Source organism: Gavialis gangeticus, unplaced genomic scaffold, assembly GCF_001723915.1.
Source record: "Gavialis gangeticus isolate Ggan-Ray unplaced genomic scaffold, GavGan_comp1, whole genome shotgun sequence".
In the NCBI taxonomy this organism is placed as follows: Eukaryota; Metazoa; Chordata; order Crocodylia; family Gavialidae; genus Gavialis; species Gavialis gangeticus.
In genome coordinates, this window is record NW_017729031.1 from 81,390,960 (window position 1) to 81,400,016 (window position 9,057).

Consider the following 9,057-nt stretch of genomic DNA (forward strand, 5'->3'; position numbering starts at 1 on the left):
CAAGCACACCCCCTCTTCCCAGCACCCCAGGTCCTCACTCACTGCCCCACACACCACCCCTTGATCACTTACTCTTGCCCAACCTGTCTGTCCCAGGAAAGGGTTAAAATGTCTGCCCAGTCACAACAGGTTAACCTTGTAAGTAAGTAATGCTTTGGGAGTAGAGGGAAGGCAGGGGGGAACCCCAAGAGGCGGGGGGGGGGGCCCTCAGGTGCAGGGGGGAAACAAGAGAGCCCTGGGGGGCAGAAGGGAAGCCCAGAATAGTAGGGGAGGATTCTTACCTTTTAGTCCTCCAGGCCCCTTCTGGCCTGCAGTGTGACTGCTCCAAACTGGAGCTAGCACTAACACTGATCACCATTTGTGCAGCTCAGAATAAGGTGTAACAAGGCCCTACGAAGGTTGAGAACCACCATTCTAGAACAGGGTCACCAACCTTTTTGGCAGGTGTGCCATAAATTAGTCCCACACGCTTGCTGAGTGCCACCCCAATCTCTTTCCCTTACCCAATTGGCTACTCACCCTTCTACTCCCTAATCAAGTTTCTGCTCTGTTTTCTGCCTCCTGGCCTATGCTCCCTGCCTGATCTGATGCTCTTACTTTCTGGTCTTCTGCCCAATCTGCTACAGTGCTGCCTGTCCCCTACACAATCCACCATGTGTCACACACAGAGGCTGCCCATGCCACAGGTTGGCCACTCCAATTCCAGAAGATCCACGCAGGGCACACCATGGAGTATCAACATGAGAGCCCCCTTTCCCGTGGAGAAGCATATTGCTATCACAACCCTGACAGCTATCATTTTTATAGCTGATATAACCAACAGATAACCATGCTGGCTTTGATAATTTAACTGTTAAAGCTGTTCCACTGCAGGTCTGGTCAGCTATTAAGAGGGTGCTGATCAACTCAAATCTGCAACAAGATTTGAATGGTTGGATTTCCCAGATTCTACAGAGACCACACATAGAACCTACATGCCTCTTATCTGCCAACCTTGAAATTCATCACAGAAACAGATATTTCTCCATGAGATGCAAGTTATTGTTGATTACCAGTGAAATGATTTAAATGAATAACATAAATGTACTTTCTCTGGTAGCATTCTCTTATAAGATCAGCAAACATGTCCTCTTTTGTCCTCTTTCTTCAGAGATCTAATAGAGTTTCTGAAGCGGGCAATGCCCATTTCCATGAGGGCTGCAGCTTATCAGGTGTTAAGAAACCAGGGAGAAACAACAAAAGCTGTTGTTATCCAAAATCGTAGACTACTAATCTCTCATATCAAAATAATTAAAAGTTCCACAGTGCAATTTTTTTTCTACAGCATTAAAACACAAACATCACCAAATGATTTTTTTCTTTTACCCTGTTGTGCCACAATCTTGAGCCAGATGGCAACAGAGGGTTGGTGAGACAGAGCAAGGCTGTCCAACAGGCAGCCCGCAGGCAGGGACACCATATAGCCTGCAAGAAACAGCCTGTGGTTGCTTCTCGGCAAGGTGAGCTCAGGAGAGGGCCATGAGCTGGTAGTGCTGCCCACACAGGAGGAGGGCAAGGGAGCCACACTACTGCCTGTGCAGACAGTATGGGCAGGGGGAAGAAGGGATTGCAGGGGCACATGGCAAGGGTAGAGGGCTGTTTCCCAGGGGCCGTCCCTGAAGCACATGGCCCAGCAGGTATGTGATGTTGCCTGGGGATCACATATGGTCACAGTGAAGTTGGACAGCCCTGAGACAGAACATCAAGCAACATAGGATGAGGGGTCAGGCCAGCATACTGGGTCCATAGTTGTGGATTCAGTGTTTCAGGAAAATAAGAACTTTGTGAGATTAAATTTTCTGGCGCAGACAACATTTTGAGCTTGCTAGAGTTCAGGATGATAAAACCTCCCTGGGTGGAAATTTAAGGATGCATCATACAATAATGTCCACCCAACCTGGTGGCATCCTGTTGCTGCCTGACATGAAGTTGTTTAAATCTTCCTAAATAGTCAGTACTGGCCAATCTATTTTGATACAATATATCATTATTACCAGGAATCTGGGTTTTCTGTTTGCCGCAGAAAAACGCAGTAAAATGTGGGTTTTCTTTTTTAAGGAGAAAAATGCAGATTTTCTCCTTTAAAGGAAAAAAAAATGCAGGAAATGGCAAGTTTCCCCTTGCAGGCTGACGATTTCAGCCTGCAAGGAGCTGGGAGGAGCAGGAAGAGGGCAATCAGGCAGGGGGTGCCATGTGCATGTGTGCTGCACACATGCATGTGGCAGCCAGGCAGCCTAGAGCAGATCCCACAGCGGCTACCCATAGGAAAGCTGGGGGACGGGGGTGGAATTGAGGCCCCCCATAGTGAGGGAGAGAGTTGGACAGGGTCTGGGTCTGGGCGCGCTGCCCAGCCGGGGTGGGGAGTGGGGCCTGGGTAGGGAGTGGGACAGAGTGGTGGACGGCTCATCTGGGGTGCAGCAGGAGGGCTGGCTCCCTGCCACTGCGCACACTCCCAGGGAGGGCATGTGGGGGCACGTGCCCCCCAGATTTGTGCAAAGGGCAGGGGTAGATGAGGGTCAGGGATCCAGACCCAGAGCCTCCTGCTCCCTCCCCACCACAGCAGCACCCAAGCCCCAGCTGCCACCTATGGGGCCTCCACAGCCCAGCAGGTGGGACCCAGCACATCAGGCAGAGCAGTGTGGGGTGGGGATGCTCAGTGCCACCACTGGGTGCTCCCTACTCACCTGGCAGCAGCAGGGGTGGTAGCATAGTGTTGCGCGCCACGCTGCTGCCAGGTGGGCCAAGGGCACATTGCCATGGTGGCACAGGACTCCCAGCAGCAGCACAAAAACTCCCTGCCCCACCCCACTCTGCCCTGCCAGGTCCTGCCCGCTGGACTGCGGAGGCCCCACAGGGGAAGGGCAGCAGGTCAAGGAGCCTTTATCCTGCAGCCGCCCCTCCCCCTCATAAGCTCCACTCTAGCCATGCCACCCACAGGGGAGGGGGAGCTGGGCTCCACGCTTCGCTCACACCACAGCAGCTGCCGCCTCCCACAGCCCCATAGCCCTGGAAGCTGGGGGCCTCCTCCAGCAGGGCTGCAGGGAGTGTAGGGCTGCAGGTAGCAAGGGTGCGGCACCAACGGGGTGGGGGAGCTGTGAGGTAGGGAGTGAGGGGCGCTGACAGGGCTAGGAGCCTATGGGTTGGGCACCTGGGGGGCAGTGGAGGGCTGCAGGTTGGCAGTGAGAGGCACCAGATCCCCTCTGTCTTCTCTTACAGAGGCTAAAGAGATCCAGGTCCCTCAACCTCTCCTCATAGGACCTATTCTGCAGGCCCCTAACCATATGAGTGGCCCTCTTCTGGACCCTCTCAAGGTTATCCACAGCCCTCTTGAACTGCAGCACCCAAAACTGAACGCAGTGGTCCAGCTGCGGTCTACCAATGCCGCATAGAGGGGAAGTACCACCTCCTTGACCTGTTTATGATGCATCTGGTAATGCATGATAGAGTGCGGTTAGTTCCAGTGATCACTGTCACATCGACGATTCATGCTCATCTTGGAGTCAACTATAACTCTGAGATCCCTTTCTACTGCTGTGCTGTTTAGAAAGTATCCCCCAATCTGTATGTGTGTTGGTGATTCCTTCTCCCTAGGTGCAGTACTTTGCACTTATCTTTGTTAAACTGCATCCTGTTTTGTTCTGCCCACTTTTCCAGCCTGTCCAAATCCACCTGAATCCATTTTCTGCCCTCCAGTGTGTCTGCTTTGCCCCATAATTTGGTGTCATCTGTGAATTTGGACAGTGTGCTCATCATGTCCTCATCCAAATCACTGATAAAGATATTGGACCAGCACTGGCCCAAGGACCAAGCCTTGGGGGACACCACTGCCCACATCTTTCCAGGTCAATACTGAGCCATCAACCACCACTCTCTGGGTGCGTCCCACTAGCCAATTTGCCACACACCTGACCATGTAATCATCTAAGTCACAGCCGCTTAGTTGTTTTTTATGGGAATGAACGTGACACCATAACAAAGGCTTTTTTTAAATCTGCCTTGATTCCTGCATCTAAGCAGTTTATGACCTGGTTGTAAAAAGAAACAAGGTTTGTCAGGCAGGATCTACCTGCTATGAATCCATGCTGGTTACCCTTCAGCATTATTTTTCCTGCTGAACTTGCACAAATGTAAGCCTTAATAATTTTTTCAAAGGTTTTCCCAAGGATAGAGGTGAGACTAACCAGCTTATAGTTACCCAGATCCTCCTTCCTCCTCTTTTTGAAAATAGGGACCACGTTGGTCCTTTTCCAGTCTCCTGGGACCCTTGCTGAGCCCCATGAAGGCTCAAAGAATTTTGCTAGTGGTTCTGCTATGACACTGGCTAATTCTTTCAGCACCCTTGGATGAAGATTGTTTAGGCCTGCTTACCTGAACACATCAAGCCCCTCCAAGTGTCCCTTCACTACATCGACACTAACCATTGGTGGGCTGGTGTCCCTCTTGTGCCTGTCTATACTCCCATTTAGTGATATGTCTACATCCATGTTCAGGAATACTGATGCAAAGAACTCAATGAAAAGCTCAGCTTTGTCTCTCCTATCTGTTACTAATTGCCCTAGCCTGTCCTGTAAGGGGTCCTATGTTACCATGCGCCTTCTTTTTGCTCCCTATGTAACTGAAAAAGGACTTTTTGTTGTCTTTATTTTTAGTTGTCAGCCTGAGTTCCATTGCTGCCTTGGCCTTTCTTACTAACTTCCTAAAAGTGTGAGCCAAGTAGATATATTCCTCCTTGGTGGCTAGCCCCTGCTTCCACCATCTGTATGCCCCTTTTTTCATTCCTAGGCTTTCCCAGATTTCCCTGTTGAGTCAAGGTTTTTTGGTCCCCTTGCCACCCTTTATTTGCAATGGGATTGTCACCTGGTACCTATGCATATAGTGGCGTTTCACTTTAATTGCAGAAAAATGCAGATTTCGGGTTTTCTAATTAGAAATTTTGCAATTTTTATCGGAGAATTTCTGATTTTTAAACAGAGAAAACCAGGATTCCTGATTATTACTGATGGAACCTCCCTCTCCAGCACTGTCAAACTGGATCTTGAAGCTATTTTTGGCTAAATGTCATTCTGGATTTCTGTCCTGAGACTGTGCAGGCTAGACAGTTCTAACGTGTCTGAGAAAATCTCCTTTCCAGAACCTGCAGTGGAAAGGGTACCTGTGACAGGGCATCTGACATGCTGCGTCACAACTGGATGGAGCTCAGATGGACTGCTGCAGCGAAGAGGGCACCTTAATCTGTATGGGTGAGGGAAGACAATAAAACAGAGCAGCGCAAGCAGATCCAACTGCCAGGTCTGTGATGGGAGCCTGCACTGATACGGAGCTGCCCTGATAGGTTCTGGCCAATGACCCAGAAGTTAAAAGTCCGGGGGTCAGGTAGGTTAGTTTGTCCCAGAGACACCAGCAGGAGCAGGAGCTCGAGCCCACGCCCACCGTCAAGAGGGGTAGAAATTGACCTGACTCAAAGTTGGGGGGTTAACCAGGACTGAAAGAGAGGAAGGAAGACAGCGGCACTTACCTTAAGGTGACAGCCGGCACAGGAGCTTTGCAAGAGGGTTGGACAAGGAGCTGGGCTGGTGAGTGCAGCACTTCTTGGTTGTTACCTGCAGGAGAGAGTGGAGAAGAGGACCTGTTAAAGGGAACTGCTCAGGAGAGGCAGGTTTTCCCCAAGTGGCAGAGGAACACAGGAGCCGAACCAAGGGACTGTCAGGCTGGCTGTGGTTCACTGATTGTATTTTGAAGAGTTAGGTGAAGTAGCCCTGTGACTCAGATGTTCAGCTGGGATACCAGCCACAGGTTATAGCCATGTGAGCAATCTGAAAAGGAACTGACCTGAGGTCAAAAGGAGGAATAAAAATAAGAACTGACCAGATACCTGGGAACCCCTGAGGCCCTAGGAATCTTTCAATTGGTGAGGACAGGCCATGGCGCGATCAGCGGGCAGTCATTAGAAGCTCATAGGACTGTGTGAATACACTAAGTAGAGACTGTAATGAAGTTTTGCACCTTTGAACATCTGGCATGGTAAGGGCAGGGTATGGGGGATCCCTGTGAAGAGGCTGAAAGCCCTAACCAGGTTGCAGTAAGACCCAAGAGGCACACCTCCCAGTATTTACTTTCTGTTTTGGATTTTTCTTTAACACCAAAGGTGTGGCAGGAGAGTATGAACAGTAACAATCAGGCACTGGACAGCCTGGCTGCAACTTAGTTTCCATGGTAGCCTCAGACTACCACAGGATCACACTGACCTAAACTCTCCAGCACAAGCTGGGGTTCTGTGGCAGCCTCCCTGACAGAAATACTACCTAATACTATAGTAAGCGCATAAGCACTACTGCAAGTTTTTTCTCTATAGTATGCCTGCAAATCTGTTGGACCAACCAACCTCCCTTCATCATAGCACTGGGCTGTGTACTAGGGCTACTACCCCTGCTCCATCATTTACTGCTCCAGCTGCTCACGAACCTTCACATTCCAGTGTCCCTTGTTATGGTGGGATGGGACATGTGCTTCTCCCGAGGAAAATCTAAGGTCTCTGGATGGGAATCAGACCTCACCTCAGCTGTCTTTCCTGGCTAGTGCAAGGGGAGCTAGACCCAATGATCTTTCTAGGTCCCTTCCAGCCCCTTACAATCTATGAAAATCATTGTAATTCAACACATCTGGCTGCTTCTTGAGATTTAAACAGGGAAGTGCTATCTAGTCAAAGTGCCATAGGTGTGGAGGCAGGCAACCGAATGGTGAAGCAATGTGGTATGGGACAGCAGTGAGATGACTATCCAAACAAACAAAAACGTCTCCACATAAACCCTAGAGCAATATAACTAATTCTAAAACTATGCCATTTTCAATGCAATGTAATTCACATGGAATAAGATGCCAGATAAATAAAAACAAGAATTTTCGTGTGTGGACACAAAGTAGTTCTGGATAAAAAAAATGAAAGTATGTTGGAAAAAAAATGCTGTTGACAATCCTAAGGGCCAAGCCCTCCCTACCTGGTACACTGACTGTGTATTGAGGAAAAATATAATCTTCCTCTAATCTAGGCCCTAAAACAGCAGTGGAACCACTCCATGGCCAAAGTTTCAACCTAGTAAAACTCCTGAGACAACCAAACAATTTGTCCTGGGTCCAGGCATTCCAGGGTGCCCAGACTGGCCATTTCTTTAATGGGTCATGAATGGCCTTTTCCATAAAACTTATTATTCTTCATTTATACTGACACCGTGATAAGGCTGTATTAGTCTTGCTTAAAATACAGCAAAATAACTATCTATATAACAATACAGAGAAATATGGATGCCAAGTTGGGAAGGAGGATTGACTTAAGAACTCACATTGGGCCCCCCAAATTTCTATGAGCACAAATGCTATACCTGCAAGCCACGTCAGACATGCAGGATGACTGCTGTAATACGTGCTGCTCCTCGGCATCTTACGTATTCAGCATCCTCACGCTTCAAAATGGCAGCGGGGGCACTTTAACTAAAGCTAACTGAATAAGTGGGATACTGAATATATGAGAGCTGCTCTAATTAAGGTCCCGCCCCCACCCCCCAAGTATATGTAAAGAAGCTTGCTTGCCCAAATCCCTAAAAGACCAATTATTCCATCCTCAAGTGAATCAATAATACATTGTGTACTGTGTCTCCTGTGGATTGGAGTTAGGGAAAAATTTCTTATATTGAATAATCTCAAAACAAACTTAGGAGGTATTATTATTAACTCAATTACAGATATGGGAACTTAGACATAGTGCAACAAATTCAACCTTGCTGCTAAGGCTCTGACTGTGAGCTGGGGAAAAGCAAACTTACGATGAGGCATAGGGAATCCATTCTGCCTGTGTTTGCCTCATACAAAATTCTCCTCTTTCATTGAGGAGTTAGGACACCCCTGCAGGCCTTCCTGTTCTGCCATGCAAAAGACACAGCAATATTTAGGCACCTCCAGTGACACCCTATTTCACCTCTCCAACCTTTCAATGAGTTTTAATCCATGCTGAGGCATGCCTACCTAGTTGCAATTCTACCTAATCTTGGTGACATCAGTTAGGCACCCCAAAACTGCCATTTAAGCAGAACAAAGCAGCACCTTGCTCAGTGGGGGTATAAGTACACGGGCCAGAACCAAACAGCAGACTGGTAGGAGAGCAAGGAAGAAGACCCTGCCATCCTGGCTCTTTGTCCCAAATTAACCACTAGGTCCGCTTCACCCTATGTTGCCCTGAACTGGCTATGGGAATGCTACACCTGTCCACGTCACTCACTGAACTGCCAGAGGACTCTGAGGAAAATGAAACCATCAACAGAGTGGATAAAAATAAATTGTTTTTTTTTTAAAAAATAGGATTTTTTTTAAAATTTAAAATGTATTTATTTTTTAAGATGCTTTAAAAAAAATAAACCCATATAAAGATGGTATTTTAGCTAGCTTTGCATCATGACCTGGACGGATGGCACCGTGGTGGCCCTGTGAAGACACGCGGAGACATCGCACTCCTTGAGGAGAGCACCCCCACATGGCATCACCTCACCGGGTCACCCTGCTTCGCAGTGACGTCACGCGGCTTGGACACAGCGGGGCACGTGGCTCTCGGACCCTTCCAGCAGCCTCGGAGCGCTGATTACTAGAGCCACGTCAGTGCCACCTGCTGCAAGGCTGCCCGAGGGGCCACGGGGCCAGTCGCCAGAGCTCAGCCTCGCTTGCCTTTGAAATTACCTCCACTACGTCACCACGCGAACCAACAACCCAGCCCACAGCAACGACCCCACGGCTCCGAACTGCTGCGTATGCGCCTCACTCCCGGAACCCCTCCCACGCTTCCAACGGCCGCTGGGCGTGAACCAGCCAATGGCAGGAGAGCTCTGGGCCAGGCTCCGCCCCGTGGAAGGTCCCACCCAGCCGAGCCGCGGCGCAGGCGCAGTCTACCGCGAGCCGTGGGCTGCCGGCAGGTGCGGGCGGGCTGCGGGAGCGAGGCTGGCGGCTCCCGTGAGCAGGCGCTGTCCGCCGGCCGCC

At 49.5% G+C, this 9,057-nt stretch overlaps 1 protein-coding gene across 1 annotated transcript in view; it reads right to left on the minus strand.

The window, feature by feature from the left end:
- The window catches only part of LOC109301883 (glutamate formimidoyltransferase-like), a 39,067-nt gene extending 30,233 nt beyond the window's left edge, over positions 1-8,834 (minus strand). The window contains exons 1-2 of the mRNA XM_019523175.1: positions 8,761-8,834; positions 5,555-5,639 (exon numbers count right to left, since the gene is read on the minus strand). The gene's annotated coding sequence lies outside the window, so the exon portion shown is untranslated. The remainder of the gene's footprint in view (positions 1-5,554; positions 5,640-8,760) is intronic.
- Positions 8,835-9,057: the final 223 nt, after the last annotated feature.